Genomic DNA, 25,336 nt, shown 5'->3' with positions numbered 1-25,336 from the left:
TTGTACCATGTAGACTATTTCCAGAGAAGTCAAAGGATTTTCAAACTCCCATCTCTTTATATAACCTCCAAAAGTGGCAATTTTGTGGCAAAGACTCGAAAAAGAAAAGAAAAAAGAAAACCACACGCCAAGTGCCGACAAGCTGCACAACACAGCAACGCAGATCCACTTTGCCTCTGTGGCAACCACAAAGCATAAGCTTGAGATTATATAACTACAGGAGTAGGTAAGGAGGATTTAGCTCGAAGATCAGATATCAAACCAATCCTTACAGAAACAGTACAGACAGAACAATGGTTTCAACGGATGAAAGCCAAGGAGGGCCAGCTCAAAATCCACAGCCGCACGATGCAGAGCCAGCACTGTCCTGCCACACTGTGATCAGCCTCGGTCTTTGATGTGAGAGGTTTAAACCCACGCTAGTCCTGACTAGTCCAATTCTACCTCCACCCGCCCCCAAGGCATCCAACTGCTCCTCCAAGCAGTATCCTGTTTTTCTTTGCAAACTCCTAGAAACCATCTTTTTAACTGTCTCTACCCTTAGTTCTTGGGTCCTATCACCTTATTTCAGTATGCAGCCAGATTTGATGGTTAAAGTTTAACCTTAACCAGGGACCATCAGTGTAGATGTCCTCATAGACAAATGTCATTGTCCAGTCATCTGATTCTGGATGGGTTCACATCTGTCCCTCAAGAATAGGAGAAGGAACAGGGTGCAGAGACCCGCAGTTCACCTCAGTCTTGACTTGCAATGGACAAACCCAGCCCAGGATTCACCAGCCCTTGAATCAGCTGGTGCCCACTGACTTGGACAAAGCCCACACACAATTCCTAGCGTTACTGTCCTCCCCACCCAACACTTGCGGAACACAGAGAAATCCAAGGGGCTTGTATGCCGGCTCTACCTGTTGCCAAGCTGCTGGATACTCCCGAGCTCTTCCTCAGTTCTCCCAACACTTGGTGAGTGTCAAAGACTCCTGTTTCCCTCTTGCATCACCACAAGAGTCAAACCTTTGCGCTTAAGACATCACTGGACTATTACAGTATATAGTAATTTGTACTAATGAAGTACAAAGTGGCCTTTCTGTACTTAAAAGGGGCCGATAAGAAAGATGGGGATAGACTTTTCAGCAGGGCCTGTTGTGACAGGACAAGGGGTGATGGTTTTAAACTAAAGGAGGGAGATTCAGGCTGGACATGAGGAAGAAATTGTTGGCCCTGAGGGTGGTGAGAGCCTGGCCCAGGTTGGCCAGAGAGGTGGTGGATGAACCATCCCTGGAGACATCCCAGGCCAGGCTGGACGGGGCTCTGAGCAACCTGAGCTGGTGAAGATGTCCCTGCTCATGGCAGGGGGGGCACTGGGGGAACTGGGACGGTCCCTTCAACCCAAACCATTCTGTGCTTCTATAGTTTCATTTGGAGAGGTCCTTTTTCTCCAGGATCTGAAAGCATTTCTGTATATTGACCAAACACCTCCAGCTCTCTGTAACAGAGCTGACACCACAACGCTGTCTATAGCGATTTAAGCAGTGGAATAAAAAGTAAAGTGGTCCCCCCCCAGCTCTTGACAACTGTTTTGAAAGTGTTTAGTTTCACAACTGGAACAACTTGAGCTCAGTCCACCCTATCTGGGCTCACCTGCAAGAGGGATTAGCACAGAGCCTGTAACAAACTCTGCAGCACCGGTACAGCTCGTTCCAACTGTCACTGAACAACGGAACAGGTGGCATTGAGCCAGCTCTGCTGCAGCCACACCAAAACCTTCTATCATCTCACTGTTTTCATCTCCTCACCAACAGATTTCAGCTAGTAGATAGCTGTCACAGAGACATCGGAGAGTTATCTCCAAGCTGAAGTCAAACATGTCAAGCATCCACTGGGGAAAGAGTCAGGAAACATGGTCATTTGACAAGCAAAAAGCCACGAGCAGCCAAAACCAAGCCCTGGACTTACTCCTGAGCAAGCTGGGTTCACAAGCAGTACAAGAGTTTGAAGAAGCAGCAGTGACTGATTTCTTCCCTGGTTACACAAGAAACTGCGAAGCTCTGGAGCAGACAGGGAAGAGGAGGATGAAAAACTCCTTCCCTACAGCAGCTGGTGAGATGGGTCAGGTTTCCAGTTCTAGACCTTATGGCTTGTCTTTACTTGGCTTTCTCCTGTGGTCTTTCCTCATGTGGGGCAGGACTGTGGTTTGGGTTGGTTTGGGTTTGGTTTGGTTTGGGGGTTTGTTGTATTTTTTTTTCCTTTTTTTATCTTAATCAGCTCCAAAAGTGGATTTTTCAGAATGGGTTACAAAAACCAGGAACATGGCAATCCAGGTATGGAAGGCCTCCCTCCAGAGTTCACAAAATCCCAGACTGGCTGGGGTTGAAGGGACCTCTGGAGATCATCCAGTCCAACCCACCTGCTCACACAGGGTCACCAGAGCAGATCACACAGGGTCATGTCCAGGCGGGTTTGAATGTCTCAGAGAAGGAGACTCCACAACCTCTCTGGGCAGCCTGGGCCAGGCTCTGGCACCTCACAGGAAAGAAGTTTCTCCTCATGTTCAGATGGAACCTCCTGTGTTTCAGTCTGTGCCCGTTGCTCCTCATCCTGTCATTGGGCACCACTGAACAGAGTCTGGTCCATCCTCTGACACCCACCCTGGAGATATTAATCAGCATAAATAAGATCCCTCACAGCTTCTCTTCTCCAGGCCAAACAGCCCCAGCTCTCTCAGTCTCTCCTCATAAGAAAGATGCTCCAGACCCCTCAGCATCTTTGTAGCCCTCGCTGGACTCAACCAGTAATTCCTTGTCCTTCTTAAACTGGGGAGCCCAGAACTGGAGATCATTAAATCGCTTAAATATCTTGAAGGATAAGAAAGGTAGTCAGGAAGTGCTCCATGATGTGCAAGCTAAATTCTCACCAGTCAGAGGCTGGCAGGAAAAATGAGATCATGTCTCAAAAGACTCACACAAACACACCACAGAGATGTGGAGCAACATTCTAGTTACAAACTAAACCAAATAGGAAGCATCACTTTTCTCTATATACGAGTGCAGGACAATGTGAAGGAGCCAGGTTTCCTGTAAATAAATGTTGTTTCCACTATCAATTTTATCTTTTCTTACAGTTGAACCACTACTTTTCCTGGACCCTTCCAGGCTGCACAAGGTGCAGTAGATCAATCACTGGTCCTTTGTCTCCCCTCTCACATATGTCAACTTATTGACTTCTAATCTAACAAGAAGTTAAATTCCTCTGGGTTCCTTTATGATTGTTAAGATGGGCCCTGAACATTGGGATGTGTGTACTCAGAGATTAGGGATATGAAGGGAAAAGCAGCACAGTTATTAAAGGAGACACAAGAACTGCCACAACAAGTCATGTTGACAAGTTTGGGGTTGGTCAAAGGAATGATCCTCTTCTGGCAGTACCAGCTCGCAGCAATAAGTCCAGTAAGGACACTGTAAGGTAGAGAGCATGTCCAGACCCCTGGGGACTTCTCCTTGCAATTGCCAACTTATTTTTGAATCCCTACCTACTTGTGGCTTTTGCAACAGTTTAGTGGTGAGGAGCTGCACAGTCTATTAGCCCTATGCAAATATTAATGTCCCTTCTGTGGTTTCAAAACCACTACCCAATGAAAACTGAGGATATCCCCCAAAACTATAAGAAACATTGAACATCCATTCCCTGTTCACATCTCCTCGGTGCTAAGGACCTTCATATATGATCCCAGTCGTCTCTTCTTCAAGAAGAAATAAATCTTGATGACCTTAAAAGTATTTTCCAACCAAAATGATTCTGTGATTTTACACAGTAAAGAAACATCTTTTCTGCCCTCTACCTCCTATAGAAGTTGAACTCTTTCAGCTCAGTTCTTTAAGAATAGCTTTCCTAATCCTGGCTTTAGTAAACTCATGCGGATTCTTTACTTGAAAGCTTCAAAAAAATGTTTTTCCCTCCTGCTTCAGCATTTTAATTTTAATACTGGATTAGGTGACCTGTCTAGACAGATTATAAAATAACAGGGTATTTTGTGTGTACAGAATCCTGATTCAGAAATCACCCTTAATTAGCCAACAACCTCTACCGTATGATCAGCGGGGGAAGGCAATTAAAATTCAGCAAGAGTTTAGGCTTTCCAACTAGGATATACACTCTATTGTGAAATGAAGAGATGATATAAATATATGAATTCCCACTACACTTTATGTCAGTAGTAATTACACACTTTGTTAGGCACATAAGCAAGACAAGCACATAAATCATGGCCTTTTATTTGTAATTCTCTACCTTCGGCACTTGCCAAGCCACCAGCCAGGGCTTGAGCCAGTGAATATTACTAAGTCCTCTGACACAAAGACAGTTTGGCTTTTTACTTTCTCTTGATTGCCAAAAAGGGTTCATTCTTTTATTTCCTTTTTAATCACAGGGTAAGAAGTGTGCGAGCTCTTGTACTGGGAATCTCTCTGAGGCTGTGATTTTACTTTGTGTCCCTCTAAGAGCAAGGGTAGTACTAAATCACAGCTTCACTATAAGTAAAATTCCACCTACTTTGTATTGCTTATAGCTTTCCTGTGAGACAACTAACAGACAACGGTTAACCACATTAAATAAAGTCAAAATACACATTTTCCTTCTGTCTTAAAAATACAGCTTTGATCCTCTTACCTCTCGTGCATCTAAGTGTCTCACTCATTATATTTTAATCACTTCTTCTTCCAGACCTGCCCCCTTTTCTCAGTTTCTATCACCACTATGTACTTGCCTTCCCACTACCCTTCCTTCATCCCTTCTCACTACTGTCCAACTGCTGGCTCCCAGCAGATGAATATTTGCAAAAATATAATTTCAAAGATGGGCATCATTCTACCAATCCTGGCATTTGCAGCCTTCAATCTGGGGACAGACTTTCCAGCAGGGTCTGTTGTGATAGGACAAGGGGTGATGGTTTTAAAGTAAAAGAGGGGAGATTTTGGGTGGACATGAGGAAGAAATTGTTGTCCCTGAGGGTGGTGAGAGCCTGGCCCAGGTTGGCCAGAGAGGTGGTGGATGAACCATCCCTGGAGACATCCCAGGCCAGGCTGGACGGGGCTCTGAGCAACCTGAGCTGGTGAAGATGTCCCTGCTCACGGCAGAGGTTGGACTGGATGAGCTTTGAACGTTCCTTCCAACCCAAACTATTCTATGATTCTATGATCTCCTTATCCCTTCATCTCTGCTGATGTCAGTTATACCCCCAGCAAACTGCTTCCAGAGAAACGACTCTTCATCTGCACAGAGGAGCCTTGGTAGCTTCCAGCAGGACTTCACACCAGACCTACCCTGGCAAAGACTTAGAAGTAATATTTCACAGATTTTTGTGTTTCATCCTTTTAATCACGATATATTCTTTACATGTTCCCTTCAACACAGAGTGCCTTCTACTTAAGTTACAGTGGCCCCGCAGACAATGGCAACCTAGAAATAGCATGAACGCAGATGCCTGACCAGCCTGCTCTACCTTTAATCCAGCAGCAACAGCAACAAAGTTCAGACACGTGTCTACTTCATGGGTTTTGTTTGTTTTCTCTTTTTCCCATTTTGCCATTAAAACCTTGCAAGTCACAAAGACAAAGCCACAGAATTAAGGCAGCTCACAACTGCCCTCCTTATTACAACAATACCATCCGATCAGGCTATTCTTCTAGGACCCTTAAGAAAAAGGTCACCAAAGGCTCTGACAATTTAAAAATACAAAACCAAAATAAACACAAACATTTCTCAAGGAAATCTGCTATTCTTAGCTCAGCCAAACGCTCTCCTGCTAACACTGTCTTAGCTGCGACAACACAAAGGTTTAGGCGAGGCTTACACAAAGCTCGCGTGTTTAAAGCCTTGTCTGGTGGTGGGTTGGGTTTTTTGGTTTGGTTTTTTTTTTCCCACCAGGATTCGTTACTCTTAAAAAAAAGTGACCTTTCTCTCCTATCTAACTTCATATCACACAGCAGGTTGTCTTATAGCCACGAGCCATAGCTGTGGGCTCCCAGCATGCCACAGACCACAATCGTGGTCATCTCAGGTGGGATTTGTCTCACCTTGTTTCATTACTTGAGCGTCCAACTTGCATCTGTTGTCTGCAGCCTTTCAGATGATGGAGAGAAGGAGTAATCATAGAATAGTTTGGGTTGGAAAGACCTTCAAAACTCATCCAGTGCCACCCCTGCCGTGAGCAGGGACATCTTCACCAGCTCAGGTTGCTCAGAGCCCCGTCCAACCTTCCCCATGGTTTCCTTCATGCTGTGCAGTAGAATTGAAGCAGCCAAATGGCTTCACTCCTTCTGCATGAACCCAAACTAGTTGATGAAGCCCAGGAGAAGACAAATGCATCCCATACATTCAGGGGCATCCACGGGGCCAGAGTACAGCAAGTCCAACATGGAGCCTCCAGGGACACACACTCATGGACACAGGGACCTCAACATGTCACCTCACATCACCTACTGATCTAGAAACAGCTTTTGGCAGCTAAAATGAGCTTGGGAGGAATGGCACCTCCAGAAGAGGCAGCCGGTGGCCACGCTTCCACATGCTGCTCCCAGACTCCTGCACAAGGACTCGGTTTTCTTTCCCAACCGCACGATTTACCGGAACTTTCTAGGGTGTTGGATTGAGTCTTCACATTATCAAGTGCAACAGCCAGTTTGGAGGGTGAGAAATGCATCACCAATACAAATAAATTCCCTGTGGACCGCACAGACCAACGTAAACAGACTAAAATTTACCAGAATCACTTTATTCCCTCATCATTTTAATTTATGGGGATTACACATCATCCTTAATCATCAACTTAAAGAACCACATTGTGTTTGTTTGAAAGGAATTCAGATCAAAGCAACAAGATTTCATTTCACTTGAAAGACTAAATGGAAGCACAAGAAATAAACACGCTACTATTTTGTTATTATTTTAAGTGCAACTATTCAAGATACTATCAACACATGAAGGGGCACTACATACACATGTGTTTATAATGCAGCTTTGTCATCACAGTCTGAAAGCGTTTACAGAGAATATTTGACACCAGAGAATTAATTCAATCTAAGCAGAGACAGAGCAAGATTGAGCAACCAAGAGCAGCAGCTACAAACAATTCACAACAGAAAGAAGATGTCTATTTTTAACAGTGACACTAATCAGCTGTTGAAGCACTTTTCACTAAAGACAAAGAGGATATTGCTTGAAGCTTTTAAATCAGGATCCGATCTCTCATCGACATTTACACTCCATTCCCACCAGGAGAAGGTTGTGCTGGGAATGCTGCTGCATTGATGGAGATGGGCAGGATAGATCATAGACAAAACTCTCTGCCCTTTGCAGCTCAGGAATCTACCACGATGCAGAAATGTGGGTCTGTGAGCACATAAATTACTAACAAACTGGTTTGGATATGGAAATTCACACAGACCACCCAGTGCAGGGCATCTCCTGCACCTCAGAAAACAATTTAAAACAAGAGGCAAACTTCTTGAAGCAGAGTTTCAAAAGCCTTTTTCCAATAAATGTAATAATTTCTATTATTTCACCAACTGCACACAGAGGAGTGGCGACCTGAAAGCGCTATTAGCAGAGCCCACACGCAAAAGCTCCACAAGAAAAAGGCAATTTATTGAACAGATTTAAAGATGGTTTGTCGTTAACTCATTAAACAGTCCACCACTAATTGTACTAAGCAATCGCATGGCTGGAGTGAGCAACCTTTACCTAAGTCACTGCAACAACAACATTTTCAATTTTCATCTCTAATGCACTTTTTTTCCCTAAACTGAGGGAGAAGCACTTGGAAGGATTATAAGGATAGAAGGATATAGTTACAGCAGTTTTATCTCCTTTAACGCCTTTGCAGGCATCAGACTCAGGCTCTCCACTGCGCATGGGTCGGGATGGAGCGGACTGAACTCTGAGCAGACACGACAATGCAGTGGAAGGGGATTTCTGCTCTGTCGCCAGTGCCTCCCGCGGCTGTTTGCTGTGGTTCACCACGGCTCCTGGCACAACAAACCGGCGTTTTGTAACTTCGCCCTCTTTTCCCCTTTCATCAGCCTTCTCAGCAGCAAGGACATTAATCCTTACTGCCTGGTGTTTCAAGATGCTCTTTCCAAGCTCTCCAGGCTGTAAACATGTCAAGTGGGAAGATATGTCTATTTTTCCTCCTCCGCATACCCCCCGCACTCCTTTTTATTCCAGCCAAACTCACAATCCCTTTGAGAATCACCATTTATACCAGCACGGGTTAAGCACAGACGCCCTTCCAACATAAGGCAGGAGTGTTATTTATTGAACTTAAGCCCTCCACGTCAGCCAGATACGCGGGTGAAACATGCCTGCTGTTATAAACTACCTTAGTACAGGAGTTGTGCAAACACTGACCCAGCGCAACGGGAGGTTTATTTCATCAGAAGCAGACACGCCTCAGCTGCTCAGCAACCTGGAGACCTGCAGGAATGGGATAATGGTCCATAGCCACCTACGTACATACCAGGGACCTTCCCGAGTTCGTAAACCTGTGTCACCGACAGCGTACGCACCACTGAGATCAAGGTTAACTCTGCAAAGCCACCTCCAGCTGGGCTGAAACCACCCGGAGAGCAGTGGTGTTGGAATATTGTGTCCAGTTGTGGCCCTTCAGTTCCAGCAGGACAGGGAACTGCTGGAGAGAGTCCAGCGCAGGGCAACAAAGATGCTGAAGGGAGTGGAGCATCTCCCGTGTGAGGAAAGGCTGAGGGAGCTGGGGCTCTGGAGCTGGACAAGAGGACACTGAGGGGGGACTCATTCATGGGGATCAATATGGAAAGGGGGAGTGTCAGGAGGATGGAGCCAGGCTCTTCTCGGTGACAACCAATGGTAGGACAAGCGCCAATGGGTTCAAACTGGAACACAGGAGGTACCACTGACATTTGAGAAGAAACTTGTTCCTGGTGAGGGTGGCAGAGCCTGGCCCAGGCTGCCCGGGGGGGTTGTGGAGTCTCCTTCTCTACAGACATTCCAACCCGCCTGGACACCTTCCTGTGTAACCTCATCTGGATGTTCCTGCTCCATGGGGGGATTGCACTGGATGAGCTTTCCAGGTCCCTTCTGATCCCTGACATTCTGGGATTCTGTGATCATCATCCTCATGGTCAGACTTTATCCAACTGGGTATTTGAGTCTGAATGGGTTTGCTGGCTGGATGTGTGCAGCTGGAAGAAGCTGCTCAGCCCCAGACCGATCCTGCAGGCAGCAGGGCTTGGCAGAGGAGACCTGTTCTGACAGCTCACAGAAACTGCAAGTGTTGGTCAGAAGCAGCCCCTGCAAAGCTCCACTCCAACCTCCTGCTCCAAGAAGGACCATCAGGGCATTGTCTCCTTGAATGCAGTGGTTTCCAGTGCTTGAAACAATCAAGACAGATCCAAAATCAATGATTTTCCCCATGATTTTCTCCATGTCTGACTGGAGCCACAGAATCCCAGCCTGATTGGGGTTGAAGGGACCTCTGGAGATCATCCAGTCCAACCCACCTGCTCACGCAGGGTCACCAGAGCAGATCACACAGGGTTGTGTCCAGGTGGGTTTGAATGTCTCAGAGAAGGAGACTCCACAGCCTCTCTGGGCAGCCTGGGCCAGGCTCTGGCACCTCACAGGAAACAAGTTTCTTCTCATATTCAGATGGAACCTCCTGTGCTTCAGTCTGTGCCCGCTGCCCCTCACCCTGTCATTTGGCACCACTGAACAGAGTCTGGTCCATCCTCTTTACACTCACCCTGGAGATATTTATCAGCATTTATAAAATCCCCTCTCAGCTTCTCTTCTCCAGGCTGAACAGCCCCAGCTGTCTTCCAGACGCTGCATGCGGACACATGAACCTGGGGGAGCAATCGCTCCCGGACCCAAGTTTTGGAGTGGAGCTTCTCCATCATCTCTGCAGCACCCTCCCCACTGCATCCCACAGCACCAACAAAACCCATTTACCCCATGTGCCTCACCTTTGCCCACTACCCGTGGTGATGGAGAGCTGACTATGCTCACCTTTCTCCCCACGCTGGTACAAGGAAACCAGAGAGCTTTGCATAAAAACAAGGCAGCGCTCCTGACAGATGAGTGACCCGTGCCCAGCGTTATGCTTCAGCAGTAGGAGCAAAAACAAAGTGGCTCCACTTCCAGAGAGCTGCTGGAATTTATAGGGGAAGCTGTGAGAGAAAAGTAAGTCTGAAATGAGGACAACTGCTACCATCCACATAAAAAGCCCAAGCTCGGGGCACTTAAAAGGCTGCAGTTCAGCAGTATTGTTCTTACGTGAGCATCTACAAGCCCCATTTACAAATGACTGACCCACCGTGAATGCGGAGCTGGATCAGACATCAAGTGAGGAATCACATTAGTAACACACCCCCTGTATTCTTTGACAGCAGCATCAACAAGATTAATCCTGTTTTACCCACACGCCAAACCCACAACTTTGTGCCCAAAACCTCGGCATCATTTTTTGAAGGCAGCAGAGACCTCCAGGCTGACTTTGTATTCTTCTTCTTCTGGACACATCCCAAGAGATGGAGGAAAATCACCGAATTAACCTTTGCCTGTCCAAACCCAGGTCTCCTCCAGCCTGCGATGACCTTAGCTTGGCTGCCTGGTCCCTACTCTTGTAACAAATCATTGCCATCCTGATCTTCATTTCCCTCCTCATTTCCAGAAATATCACCTCCCCACACCTCAGAAGAGACAGAGATGGGGCCACACTAAATATGGTTTTGTTTCCCAAGCTGGGAAGAAGTTGTTCTCCTTCAATGCACACAACAAACAACGGACTCCTACTCCCAGTGTGACCACTGGTGGTCTGTGGGTCCTCAGGGAAGCCATCGCATCTCTTCGTGCCAAACAAGGGTGACCATCCAGAGCCACCTCTGCCAAACAACTCTGCTAGTTATGAACAAGAAGCAGCCCAAAGCTTCTAGATCTTAAAGTTGAGGCCCTCAGAGCTTATGCTCCAACGACAGCATCACTCTGTGGTCCTACATGCTGGCCTAGAAAACAAAGCAGAAATGTTTTTAAGTTCAACAACAACATCACCTTCGGAGAAACAATATTTTTCATAAGTACGATCCAAGACAGCTGTCTCCTTTTGCCTTTTCCCACAACACCATCCTCCAGGAAAATCGCGGAGGAGACAGAGAGAATAATCAAACGTCATCAAATCTGACATATTCTAATTATCTCTGAATCAGCAAAGATGGTGGAAAAAGCTCCACTATAAGATCTCCTGCTAGTTTAGAGGCACTGGGCACCTAATTGATGACCAATTATCTAAGAAGCTCATCTGAACCTGTGTTGCAAGAAAAGACACAGCAAGCTAGTGCCCAAATCTTGGGGTGATCAGAGCAGCAGCTCACAGAGAGTGGGACAAGTGGACAAACCAGCACCTGTGATAATTCAGTCTCCAAGACAAGGAGGGCTGGGGAGAACTGAAATGAGCCACCAGCTGGCAGACCCACCACACGCGGAGCAGCCTCCCTGCAGAGGTGCCTGTCAGAGCTGCTGGGAGCGGGTCGGGCAGGGGAATTCAGACAAGCCAGGAAAGATGGAGCAGGCAGGGAGCACAGCTCACCTGGGAAAGGGATGGTGTAGTTCTGGCTCTACAGATAAACCTGTTGAGGGACACACAAGCGTCAACATAGGATTTATACACCAGTGAAGAATCCACTGCTGTGGCCAGTAAACCCCATTGAATCATTTTGGTTGGAAAAGCCCCTTAAGATCATCAATCAAACCATTCCCCAGCCCTGGCACTGCCCCATGTCCTGAGAACCTCATGTCCGTCTGTCCAACCCTCCAGGGATGGTGACTCCAGCACTGCCCTGGGCAGCCTGTTCCAATGCCCCACAGCCCTTTGGGGAAGAAATTGTTCCCACATCCAACCTCAACCTCCCCTGGTGCAACTTGAGGCCGTTTCCTCTGCTCCTGGCGCTTGTTCCTGGGGAGCAGAGCCCGACCCCCCTGGCTCCAAGCTCCTTTCAGGCAGTTCAGAGATCAGAAGGTCTCCCCTCAGCTCCTGTTCTCCAGCTGAACCCCCCAGGTCCCTCAGCCGCTCCATCACACTTGTGCTCCAGCCCCTCACCAGCTCCGTTCCCTTCTCTCAACTCCCTCCAGCACCTCAAGGCCTTTCTTGGGGTGACAATACTGACTTCAAGCAAAGAAGTGTCAGGATATTTTGCCTTGTTACACCCAAACCCCCGCACACCAACATTCAATTTGCATCACCTGCTCCAAGTGCTCCACAAACACATCAAGTGGCTCCTAGAAACACCTGCCCCCATAAAGCCTCCTCCGCTCACCAAAGTCACCAAAAAATTTGCCAACCAGGAAAAGCTCTACATTCTTGAATGTTTAGAAGAGATTAAAACAAACAAACAAAAAAAAAAAAGGTCACTTGATGGTGCTTTTGGTGAGGAAAACACTGCACATTTTTACCACTGTGATCAACTTGTTTTCATGGCTGCAAGTATCCCTTGAGTCAAATGAACTTGTTCAAAGCTGATTCACACCAAGGCTACTTTTTAAATTGGGTAGTTGTTGACAAGTAGAATATACTTAACAAGCCCCAAGCAAGGCTTCCTATTGTGAGCTGGGGTTTTCTGTTTGGTTTTTTTTGGATGTTTTTTTCAAGCTGACACACGGGCAGAGCAGCTTGTGCCACAGGGCACTTCCATACAGTGCTTGGCATCAACAGACCTGCCAGGATACCCAGAAAATAAACCAAAGAACACCATGCCAAGAACACAAGGCATGAATCACACCATTGAAAACGCACTGATAAAACACACCATTATGCATTTGTCACATCTTTCTCATCTGAGGGAAAAGGAAATAAATGAAAACAACTGGCTAGCCCATGGCTGATTGTCCAGCGTGTTCCTCTGGCTGAAGGGCATCGTGCAGATTCAGGAGCCTCAGCCAGATCTGAGATGCTGGGATGGGAGCAGAGTATCTTGCTTTATTCTTCTAAGGCCCCTCTGACAGGCTGCTGGAACACACCTTGGCCAGTGGGGCGGCATCATAATTGACAGTACATGGATGAAATAAAGAACTAGATGATTTCCTCCACCATCGGAATCATAGAATAGTTTGGGTTGAAGGGACCTTCCCAGCTCCCCCAGTGCCCCCCCTGCCATGAGCAGGGACATCTTCACCAGCTCAGGTTGCTCAGAGCCCCGTCCAGCCTGGCCTGGGATGTCTCCAGGGATGGTTCATCCACCACCTCTCTGGCCAACCTGGGCCAGGCTCTCACCACCCTCAGGGACAACAATTTCTTCCTCATGGCCAGCCTAGAAGCTCCCGTGGAATGGCTGGTGGGTGGTCACCATCACCGCGTGATTCCCAGAGAAATGGGCTGAAAATGAAGTCAAAGTCCTTCAGGAACACACAGCAAGTGCACCCTGTGATGGTAAGATGGGCCAGCTATGGTCAGATTGGCTGAGCTTTTGGAACTGTCTCAGAGGCGTCTCTTCCTTCCCCTTTTCATTGGGGTTTTTCTGGTCATACAAAGCTGGTGAGCTTGTCTACAGCTGAGACAATGACTTCCCTTGTGCCACGGAGCTTCTCCTGGCCACGCAGCTGGTAAGACCAGAATACTGCAATGCTGCGGTTCATGTGCCAGAGGCTACAGCATTACACGGGACACAGCTAAAAGGAGCTTCACAGCAGTGACAAAAAGCACAGCTTCGGCATGTTCCTTGTACAACAGAGGAAGAAATCCAGTAAATCTGCTGCTCTACAAATCCCCCAAAGAGAGAACAAGCACGTGCTGTAGCTTTCGCATCAGCATCCCTTTATTTTGGAAGGTTGCAGAGACAGCTACAAGGGTCCACCTACCGAGGAGGCATCTCACAACACTTACTCCATCACCAGAGACACCTCGCACTGCCACACCATTGTCCTGCACCAGGAGAAGCTGTGGAGAATAGGGACACCAGAGCGGTATTCAGCCTGCCGCAGTGAATGGGATATTCCTACCCTGGCAATAGAAATCATGATCTAGCCACAAACTCTAACACCTTTGCTTTCCACGTCCTATAGACCATCAGGGACCTGTCGATTCTGTCAGCTGGCCAGAAGTTCAACCAGCACAGCCAGATGCAGGTGAACAGCTCAGGAACGGAGCTGTTGAGCTTAAAGGATAATAACAACCATGCCCAAACTGACCTGCCTTTTCCCATGTTTTTGCAAGCTCACCAAACCCTGGTTGAGCCCATGGTGGGAATTTTCCCCTTATTTCCAGCTTCTTGATCACATTCATTATTAAGAAATATCCACCACTGCTAAGCTTCTCGTGAAAGCAAAGCTCGCTGTTTCCCGACTGTAAAGGGAAGGAGAGACAGAAAACTACAGAAAAACAAGAGGTTACAAACTAAAATATTGGTGTAATGGATCAGAACAATGCTGCAAACAAGTTTCCTGCACAACCTGCACTCTGTCCCATCTGCATCACCGTGCGATCTTATCTTCACTATTCTCCTTCTCCCTCCAATTGTTTGAGTATCTTAATTGATAAAAACCAGCTTTAATTAAAGAGGAAACTTGCCCGTGTTTGCACAACTCAGAACACAATGGGATCCCAGTCAAATAAGCACTGGTGTCTGTATTACATTTGGGAATTCTCTGTGGTTTGGGAGCAGCGCTTCAAGGGGAATCTTTTCTTCTCCCATCCTGTGTAATAGGAGGGTGAGACAGGGAAAGAATCCACACACAGAGAGGCTCAGAACTGCTTCCAACTCCATGTGTACATGAGGATCATTTCAGGACACACCATATGAGACACGCTAGCCCAAAAGCAATTATTACTTTTTCTTACAACTTCTCGGAACTCAGACCAACCGAACTGCCCTGAAATAGCAGCACAACTCCCTAAATAGCATCATTTCTTCCCTGTTTGAAAGCAACAGCCACACTGAATCTTTGATTTTAAGCTATCCCCGAGCAGCTACTGCATCTTCACTATTCAAGCCACAGGGAAAATCATTAAATGCAACAGAAATGCTAGGGGATGAGAAGCAAAATTAGACAAGCTGAACACCACACAGATTTACCCCCACAGTAACTGGATCGACTTCAGCCTGGACCAGACTAGACGTGACTCCAGAAAATAGGGCGTCTTTCCAGATACCTTGGGGATTTCTCCTGGGCTCCCGCTTTGCTGGAACATTAAATACCAACAGAAGCAACTTCATTCTGCTGAGTGATTTTCCTCCTGAGTGCTGAAACAGAGCAGAAACAGCTCAAAAGAAAAGCAAAAGAAGGGTGGGAGAGGAAAGAGATGAAAACACGACGGTGACGCCGTCGGCTTTGTTTCCAAACTTCAAAACGAAGCCCAAGGATGAAGTTTTCTCTGGAGACTCCAACAGCAAACCAGTTCTTGTGCTCTGAGGTTACAAGGAGCCCTGCAGGCTGGAGTGCCAGGGGATGCATGTTAATAATGGGTTATAACTCCTGCAAGGTGCCTTCGGTTCCTCCCAACACATCTGAGCTCAAAAACCTTTCTTCTTGGTGACCATCAAGACGTTTTACTGAGACAAAGGGGAGTTCACTTTACATGGCTCCTCCTCGGGAAACCGTGTCTCAAATTGCTTCAATGGAATTAAAACAAAACGTTGCTCAGAGAAATTAAATAGCACAGGCTGAGGGAAAATAAGATTTTTAGATCTAAGGGATTTTGCACAGAGCAGGAAGACTTGTCGTGCGGTAAATAGGAGAAACCAGGACACTTGTGATTGATCTGCTCTTCCACAGCCTTCCTATGCGGCTGAAGGTAAAAGAATGATAATCCTATCCATAAATGGCTAAAATTATAGCACAATTTCAATGTATTTGCATGGGAGCTCATTTTATTCAGCACATCATGCTTATCCTTTTGATAATTCAGCTTTGCCATACATTAAACAGCACCAGCACGTTGCTGTGCCAAAATAAAGCGTTCTGATTAATGCCCTCAAAAGGAATTGGTGTAAAGTATTAGGTGCCCACCCACCAGGACTGAGCTATGTGGATGATAACAAGCCAGTAAACTTCAAATCGCTGTTTGCATCCATCCCACAGCAACACGCTGAAATGCACAGAGCCTACAGACAGGCTGGCACGTTGGCAAGAAAAGATTGTCATTTCTAAATTTAGCAAACACTTCAATTATTGTGCGATGCTTCAAAAGCACCAGAGATATAAAGTGGAGTTTGTAGGGCGATGATTTAAACTTCAATGAGATCTCTGCTCGCTGAGTAAAGACTTTTCTTAATCCCTTCCTGTTTGGACAATCTGATCCCTTTTTTTCCACCGCAAGCACAAGGGTCTGTCCTGCACTGAATGGATGGGGTTTGTTGGGTTTTATTTTCTGGGATAACTTCCAGGTTAAAGAGAAAGGATTTACACTTGAATGAAACACAGGCTCTGTATTTGGAAAATTTGTTTTGAAAACTTGGGAAGGAAGCAAAGGCTCCTTCGTTTCAAAAGGGCCTCAATTAACATTCTCCAACAAGTCTTCCTACCGAAAGGCCAGCGCTTGCTGCGGGACATGTGATTGGAAACTCGTCCTCCTCGCTCACAATGTCCCTTTCTGAAACACAGGCCACGGTTTCTGCGAGACACGAGGATCTCTGCACAGCCTCCCAAAGGACAAGGCCTGGACTCCGCACATAAGATGTTCTACGACTTAGGCTCAGACTTAAAATAAGGCTTAAAGACTGTTGAGGGTTTAGATTGTGGGGTGACAATCAAACCCTGGCAGATGTATTGTTAACCTCCTCTTCCTCCCCTTCTCCCTTTTGCCCCTCTCTCTCCTCCCTTCCCACTCATGACAGGTGATCGGGAGGGAAAGAAGGACAGAGAGAAGAGAGCTGGAAAATTAAAAATGTTTTACTCATGGTACTAATAAGAATAGAGAAAATAATACAAAATATACAAAACCAATCTTGAAAGTCTCAGCAACTGCAGAGCCGGCACCCAAAGTCCGGGACTGGACTCTGCAGCCAACCGGAGCTGGATTCAGTCTGTCACTAGGCCTCAGTTCGCAGGGACGACTAGCAAGGTCCTCTCCTAATGTCGGCCATAAGCAGAAGGGAAAAGAAGGCAAAAGGGACGAGATCCTCGTGATCTCCCACTTTTATATGAAGTATTCACGTGAATGGAATGTTATACACAGTTGGTCAGTTTCTTGGTCACCTGTTTCTCGTTGCCCCTCTCACGAGATGTCCATCCATGCTTATCAATAACTTCACATTCCATTGCTATGTTTACCAAAACATGTATCTGGTTCTCCCGGAAAACACAGCTAATATGAAAGCTTCAGCTGACAGGCAAATTCACTAAAAGAGAAACTTGTTTTTTAACAAAACCAGGACAAAAGACCCTAATGAAGGCCTAGAGTGACACGTTCACACCGTGGATCCCTCTACAGGGTCAGTTCAACCATCCTCAGACACAAACGCGAGATGAATCTTTCCCAAGAACTCAAGTCTCACAGTTCTCACCACCTTGTCTTCTTCAAAACACTGCACATCTGGTTTTAAAATAGTTTGCAAAGACTCTAACATCCAACCAAGTGCTCTGCTTTTGATTCACAAGTTACTGGGTGTGGGTTTGATCAGGGAAAAGCAGCACAAGAGTTACCTTGGCTTTGAAAAACAACCCTGAAAGTGCTGAGTGTGTCTAGATATTGCCAGTTCAGGAGAAGGAAAATGATCTGTGCCATTATCTTTTTCCAAATAAAGCTAAAGGGGAAAAAAAAAGGGTCACCGACAATATAATATTCACTTTTATTTCTGAATTCCCTTATCAACGGAAGTGTTCTTCACCCTTTAATAAGTATCAGTCAAAGTCTGGCCCAACTCAAAGCTGGTGATGGGAGTTTAGTTCAATACACAGCAGAGTGGGAGGGGAGATAAAGGTATTATTAGTGTAAATTGTTACAGAAACCTTGCAGCCTTCACCTCATTCAACACTTTGGGGAGACCATCTATAACACACCACTCTAATTAATTTCTTCTGCAATCAAAATCTGACCCAGACACAGCAAGAAGGGACCATTTACCTGTAGCACTGTCAATACTTCAGCTTGGAAAATAAGAACACAGACTCTCTGCAGTCTGTCCCAGTAATTTAGATGCTGAGATGTGAAAATATGGAAAAAATAGATATTATTTTCCCTACCGACCACACTTTTAGTGCAGCCACTAAATCAGGTATGGATAACTATGAAAAACATTCTGCATACAACCATTATTCTCTAGTTCATCCAAAATCAGCCATTTGGGGGTTTGTCTACACTGAAATGGATCAAAACAGTTACCCTGCAATATTTTTCCTTCATCCAAAATAAAAGCGATTTAGGGGTTTTGTTATTTAATAAGATTTTCCATGGGAAAGTCGGCATGCTTGAAATTCACACCCCACTTTACAGGGGAATAGTTTCCTCACGTGGACACGCACCTAATTCTGAACCCTTGCTGGCCACAAAAACACAGATGTCGAGACAGAAAGCACCACAGAATCCTCCAAATTCCCCAAATAAATGAACCACAAGGTACTTTGCACAGCTCGTAAATGAGCTGCTCGGTGATAAACACACTTAACAGAGTTTACATTTGCTTAAGACACTTAAAGATTAAGCGGTCTACTACTGTCTTTTCTGCCTACTACAGACAGATGTTGGACAGAACGACAAGCTGAAGATACTTTTTAGATGAGTTAAGCAGGCTATAAATGAAAAGCCCAAGGCAACTCACCCAAGATACGGGGCCAAAAGTTGGGCTGAACTTGAGCTTTGTGTCAAAACCTTCCATCGATTCCAGGGTAATCCACCAAATATTTGGATATGGCACGTTTCACCGTCACTCTCTCCTTAACTTGCACTAAAGATCCCCTTGGCAGATACATCATTTGTACCCAGAAACGTCCCTTGCAGATACTTTCTCCTGAGAATATAATAGCTGGTGACAACTAATGAAATCTGCTTGTATTCACAGGTCTTTCAATACATAAGCTAGCTGAGAAAACTGAGAAAATACAAACACACAGACGTCCCTACAAGACGTCCCTACAAGACGTCCCTACAAGACGTCCCTACAAGACGTCCCTACAAGACGTCCCTACAAGACGTCCCTACTTGGTTTTCGTTACACCTTTGAAAAGAGACAATCCACTCCTAAAGTTTTGAAATGGGTAAATACAATTACTGCATTATCTCAGGAAATAAATAAGAGTTATTTCCATAACCAAATAGCTTCTCTCTTCCACGTAAAGAACTGGTCATGCCAACCCCTACCTGAGCTTTCTGGTCCTGTCCACTCTGCATCTTCTTCAGGTTCTAGAAACAAGCTTTAGGACCGGGAACCTGCTCCGAAATCCAGGTTGACACACACAGACATAGGATGCATAGCTCTGTTGTATCCCATTGGATTTAAAAGCAGGCATGAAGTTATCCTGGCATGTTTTATTAAAAGACACCTGTGAAAGGGATTTAACCACTAGAAAAACGGTGCTTTTAAAAGTGAAATTGCCTGGTTAACATGGGCAAATCTGAAAGTGTTGCAAGTCTCTGCTCTGGGACTTAAATATTGATGTAAACGCTACAACCAGAGCCTCTGGAAATGAAGCGATGGGGACACGGGATGATATTTTCTCCGCTGCTTCTTGCGCCCGTTTGTCACCAAGCGCATCCTCCCCTCCCTGCTCCAAAGCAGATTAAGCTTAATACACTCATGTAGTTGTGAAGCGTACTGCCTATTATCCAATTAAACAGCTAATGAGATCTGAGTAACAGCACGTAGGCACAGATAACCGTTGGCTGGTATCTGGTCCAGATTAGACACGTTCCTTATTTTTCCAGCCCTTGCAGAAAAAGGGTTGGGATTCGTTCAAAGGCTGCTCTGAAGACTGGATGCAGGTAATTGTTTAATTTTGTTTGGGACCCATAAACACATCACGGTTGTTTCCTCTTGATCTCCTGGAGCTGTCATATGGCAACTGTCCCGTTATAAAAGTCACAATAAATCTGGCGTGGCTTGGATATTTAAACTTTGAGTGTGGATGGGGCAGATCTCATCACCTTTAAGGTCCCTTCTAGCTTCAAAAAAAAAATCTATGGAACAATAAAGAATCTATGCATCAGCAGGAAAAATAATGTATGTCTGTGCAAAGACGATAAGGATACTCAGAAATGCAATTTTTATTAGCTCTGACACTGATCCTCATGACAATCCCATAACACCCAGCTAAAAAAACACGAAGTAGATATAATCATCACAAAAGGGCTGTTTGACAACATAATTCTCAGGGCATAATTAACAAGGGTTTGCTATCTAATTGGGAGGGCACTGGAAAGCGGGTCCAGCCAGGTGTAAGAGCTGTGCAATATTTTCATTACCGATTCGGATGATAGACTGGAATGTATGGCCATAAACCCAAGAGATGATTCAGCTGGGAGGATTCACAAGCGCTTATGGTGTGCAGGTTTAGATTTCCAAATGATCTTGGCACACCAGTCCAACATCAACAAGAGGAAATGGTTAATAAAGAGAAGCCACGGGTACAAATGCAAAAATAAAGAGCAACTTCCTATAAAGCAAGACTCCAGAAAAGGCTCTGGCATTATAGAGAGTCACGGTATTGTAAAACTGACGTTCAGGAATGTCCCACAACTGCATAAAGGCAAATCTCAGCCTGCAGTGGTAATGCATGGAAAGCCCCTTCAAAGATTTACCCTCAGCTGCTCACTGTTAATATACTTTTTATAAAAGCAGACTGGAGAGGATCTCGTGGAGAGCAACCAAATTGCAACACACCAGCTATGAGATTAAGCTGGATCCATTTAAGCCAGATGTGTTCCTAAGAACAGACTAGTTCAGGCAAGCAGGCAGGCCTGAAGGAATCCTCCTTCTTCCAACATCCAGCAGGAAAAACTCAGAGTTCAGCTTTTTCTGAGTTTAATACCCTGGATTTAATCTCTATTTAAAAACAACTTAATGGTCATCCATGTGGATGCAAAAAATAAGAGTCCAATGGCTTATCAACACAGAAAGATACTAGAAAGTACTTTTTAGAATCCCACACGCATTTACTTCACATCCCTCCTACTTTATGGTTGGACTCAACGACCTTGAGGGTCTCTTCCAACTGAAATGATTCTATGATGCTTCCCCCATGGACAAGCCCCACATAGGTCAGTCTGAACACAACTTTTGTACTGTTTTTAATCATCTCCCTCATTAACAAATCTTTTAAAGAGTGACCATCCTAGAGACATTTAACCCATCCCCACAAACAGCGAGATACACACTGGATGGGTGGAATGCAACGTGACTAAAATTTGGTTGGATTGTTGAGCTCAATGAGTAGCAGCCAACAGACTGAAGTCCCAACTGGCAGCGTGATATGAATGATGTTCCTCAATGAACAGCCAGTACTGATGCTGTTCAACATCTTAATTAACGCCCTGGATGATGGGATGAAGAGCTTCTAAGAGTCGGTCTGGATATTTGTCTGATCATTGCCATTCAAGAACAGATGGACAATGGCTTGGAGAGAGGCCTGAGGAGAAGAATTGTGTTGCACAGGTCTCTCCAACTCAGGGGGCTACCAGTAACAATGGCTGCTGTGTGGACTTCACCTGCTGCCTCAGCCAAACTTGCCCCCACCTCCTAAAGGAATTGTGTTATTCACGTCTCTCTGACCTGGGGACAACAGCTGTCATCCAGAAGATGGATTCTCACCTGCTGCTTCAGCCAAACGTGCCCCCCACCTCCTCCTTGAAACAAAGGCCAACAAAGAAGAGCATGCCCAGAAGCTCGCCAAGGGTCCTGAGGTCACTCAATGGACCAGAAAGAGACCCCTGAATGTGAGGCCACGTAGGCGCAGATGGGTCTTGGCAAGCAAAGCAGGGACTTTTCAGGCCTGCGCAGTTAAGCCTGGATTGCAAAGCAAAGGTGGAGATTGGCCTCAAATAATGGGAGCAAGAGGGGGTGAAGAAGCATAGAAGATGACTCCTGACTGGACATCCCACCAGAGGATCCCAGATCATGACACAGGACCAGCAGAACTCTATGGGACCGGAGACCAGAGGGATGCCTTTGGGACTCGGTGGTGGTAATTAAATCCTCTTTCCCCCTTTTTCTTTCCCTTTTTCTCTACTCTCTCGCTATCGCGTGCTGCTTTACAGGCAAAATAATAAAGTAACACCGTTTGACTGAATTATAACCCCTCGACATTTTGGTTGCCTTAATTTTGCGCTTCGAGATCAAGGTAAACGAACCATCATGAGTCCATCACTGAATGAACAACACCATGCTGGGGTGAGCGGTTGATATACTGGAGGGCTGGACTGCCCAGCAGGCTGGAAGAACATGCTGAAGGAAACCTCATGGGGTTGAGAAATCCTGCACCCAAGACAAAAAAATACCCATTGTTAGCACAAACTGGGGACTGACCAGCTGGGGAGAAGCTCTTCAGTAAAGCACCTGGGGTCCTGGTGGGCAATAAGGCGAACAGGAATCAACAGTGTGCCCCTGCAGCTATAAAAACCAGCCACATACTGGGCTGTACTGGGAAGAACAATAGCCAAGAGCTCAGGGAAATGGATCTTTTCTTCTCTTTTAGCTGGACTCCACTGGTGTCGAGGGTTAAGATTGCGGGGTGACAATAAAACCCTGGCAGATGTATTGTTAACCCCCTCTCCCCCCCCCCCCCCCTTCCCTCTCCCTCTCTCCCCTTTCCACTAACGAGAGGCGATTGGGAGGAAAAGAAGGACAGAGTGAAGAGAGTTGGAAAAAATTAAAGATGTTTTACTAATGCTACTAATAAGAGTAGAGAAAATAATACAAAATATACAAAACCAATCTTGAAAGTCTCAGCAACTGCAGAGCCAGCAACCAAAGTCCTGGACTGGACTCTGCAGCCAACCGGAGCTGGATTCAGTCTGTCACTAGGCCTCAGTTCACAGGGACGACTAGCAAGGTCCTCTCCTAATGTCGGCCATAAGCAGAAGGGAAAAGGGCAAAAGGGACGAGATCCTCGTGATCTCCCACTTTTATATGAAGTATTCACGTGAATGGAATGTTATACACAGTTGGTCAGTTTCTTGGTCTCTTGTCTCTCGTCGCCCCTCTCGCGAGATGTCCATCCATGCTTATCAATAAGTTTGCATTCCATTGCTAGGTTTACCAAAACATGTGTCTGGTTCTCCAGGAAAATGCAGTTAATATGAAGGCTTTAGCTGACAGGAAAAATTCACTGAAAGAGAAACTTGTTTTTAACAAAACCAGGACAACTGGACTCCCCAGAAAAGACATTGCCAAACTCTGCGGAGTTCAGTGGCAGTCTGGTCACTGGAATACAAGATGTAAGAGAAGAGAAGGAGGGAACAGAGTTTGTTCAACCTTGGGAAAAAATGGTGATTAGCGGGGGATCTAATTTCTGCCTTTGACTACCCAGCCGCGGGGTTACAGAGGAGATGGAGCTACATCCTTCTTGGCGAGCGTGAACAAAATGATGAGAAACAACGGACACAACCTGCGGCAAGGAAAATTCTATTCAGACAAGAGGAAAATATGCCTCGCCATGAGAGTGCTAAGCATGGCATCAACCTGCCTTGTTTGACTGGAAAAGGCCTGAAATCCGATCAGAAAAAGTTCGCAAGAAAACCACCTTGGAGAAGAAGGTCAGATGAGAGAGCTCCAGACGTCCTGTGCAAACTAAGTCACTGTTCAGTTCTAGGAAATCATTATGATGAAACACTGAACAAGGGATTTTGCCCAGCAGCCTACAGCACTCTCCACCTGTTCAGTGATAACAAGTACTTTAGACTCAAGAGCTGTCAATAAAATACCTTCCACATGACTAAAGATCCATGTATCTGTAATTAAGGGAGAAAAAAGAGTAAGAACAGAAATACTAGAGCTTTCATGGTTGTTCGAAACAGAACAAGAGAGACTGGAGACTCACATCGCACGAGTTATCATACAAAAAGCTCTGCAAGAAATGTGTGAGGAATCCAAAGGTGTACTGATAATTCAAACAAACAAAAAGCACGACTGCTCCTCCCTACCTGCTCTTCCCACCGCAAGGAAGAGGAGCTGACGCCAAGAGCTGTTTCAGACCTGTCCAGACCAGCCTTCCTTTTGGTGTTACCTTCTCCAGCTGCAGACATACCTTTCATACACACATTCTACTTTCTCCCACTGAAAGGTATAAGAGGTGTTAATAAATCTAAATAAAACACCTGCAACAACATACACAAAGTTTTTTTGGTTTGGTTTGTTTTTTTCCTTTCCCCCCAAGAAAAAGTGAAGCAATTTACTTTACTTGGATATGGTTAAAATGAAACTGCCGCCTTCCTCTGAGTATCCTGTAAAACAAACCCTCTGAAACCTGATAAAACACACACAACTGTGGTGTACAAGACAGTCAACCGATGCAAACTACAGTGTCTCGTGTAATTCGGACATCTGTCCACCTGGAAGTAGCAAGGACCAAATTCACGTTACCCATGTGGACAAGCAGCCCTCAAATATCTGTCTCTGACACAGAATAGCCATTTGGAATAGTTTTCCTAAAAGTATAAAAATCAAATAATAAACACCTTCAAGCAAAGGGCTAATTATTCCTTTAACGCTGGCTGGCACGTTACCCACCTCACCTTATTAAATAATGTTTTTGGTGCTTATCTGCTGCATTTTCTGTCATGTTTTATGTTTGAGTGCTAACTCTCAGAATAATCCTCACAGCCACGTTTTACTCGTGTTAGAAATGCACAAATAACTGTATCCTTCACTGAAACAGATAGTACGTGCAAAATCAGATGCACGACGCGTAATCACTGCAGGGAGGGAGAACAGAAGGTCACTCGTGAACTACAGCTGGGAGGTCAGATCAGGAAAAGCACAATTGCCCAAGCTGCAACTGAGCTGCTCATGGGGAAAACCTTGGTGAGAGCAGCTGGCAAGGACCTTCACCTTATACTGTGCTGATAATGGGGAAAAACAAGAGATGCACCCATCAGTTTTGAGCCCCTCACACCAAGAAAGGCCTTGAGGTGCTGGAGCGAGTGGAGAGAAGGGAACGGAGCTGGTGAGGGGCTGGAGCACAAGTGTGATGGAGCGGCTGAGGGACCTGGGGGGTTCAGCTGGAGAACAGGAGCTGAGGGGAGACCTTCTGATCTCTGAACTGCCTGAAAGGAGCTTGGAGCCAGGGGGGTCGGGCTCTGCTCCCCAGGAACAAGCGCCAGGAGCAGAGGAAACGGCCTCAGGTTGTGCCAGGGGAGGTTGAGGTTGGATGTGGGAACAATTTCGTCCCC

The 25,336-nt window shown here is 45.9% G+C and overlaps 1 protein-coding gene across 2 annotated transcripts in view; it reads right to left on the bottom strand.

Annotated features, from left to right (window-relative positions):
- SMOX (spermine oxidase) overlaps positions 1–25,336 on the bottom strand; it is a 71,574-nt gene that overhangs the window by 26,672 nt on the left and 19,566 nt on the right. The window lies entirely within an intron of this gene.

The sequence above is a fragment of the Columba livia genome, chromosome 4, assembly GCF_036013475.1.
Source record: "Columba livia isolate bColLiv1 breed racing homer chromosome 4, bColLiv1.pat.W.v2, whole genome shotgun sequence".
NCBI classification, from domain to species: domain Eukaryota; kingdom Metazoa; phylum Chordata; class Aves; order Columbiformes; family Columbidae; genus Columba; species Columba livia.
The sequence above is the reverse complement of the archived record's forward strand: the minus strand, read 5'-3'. Positions and strand labels throughout refer to the sequence as shown.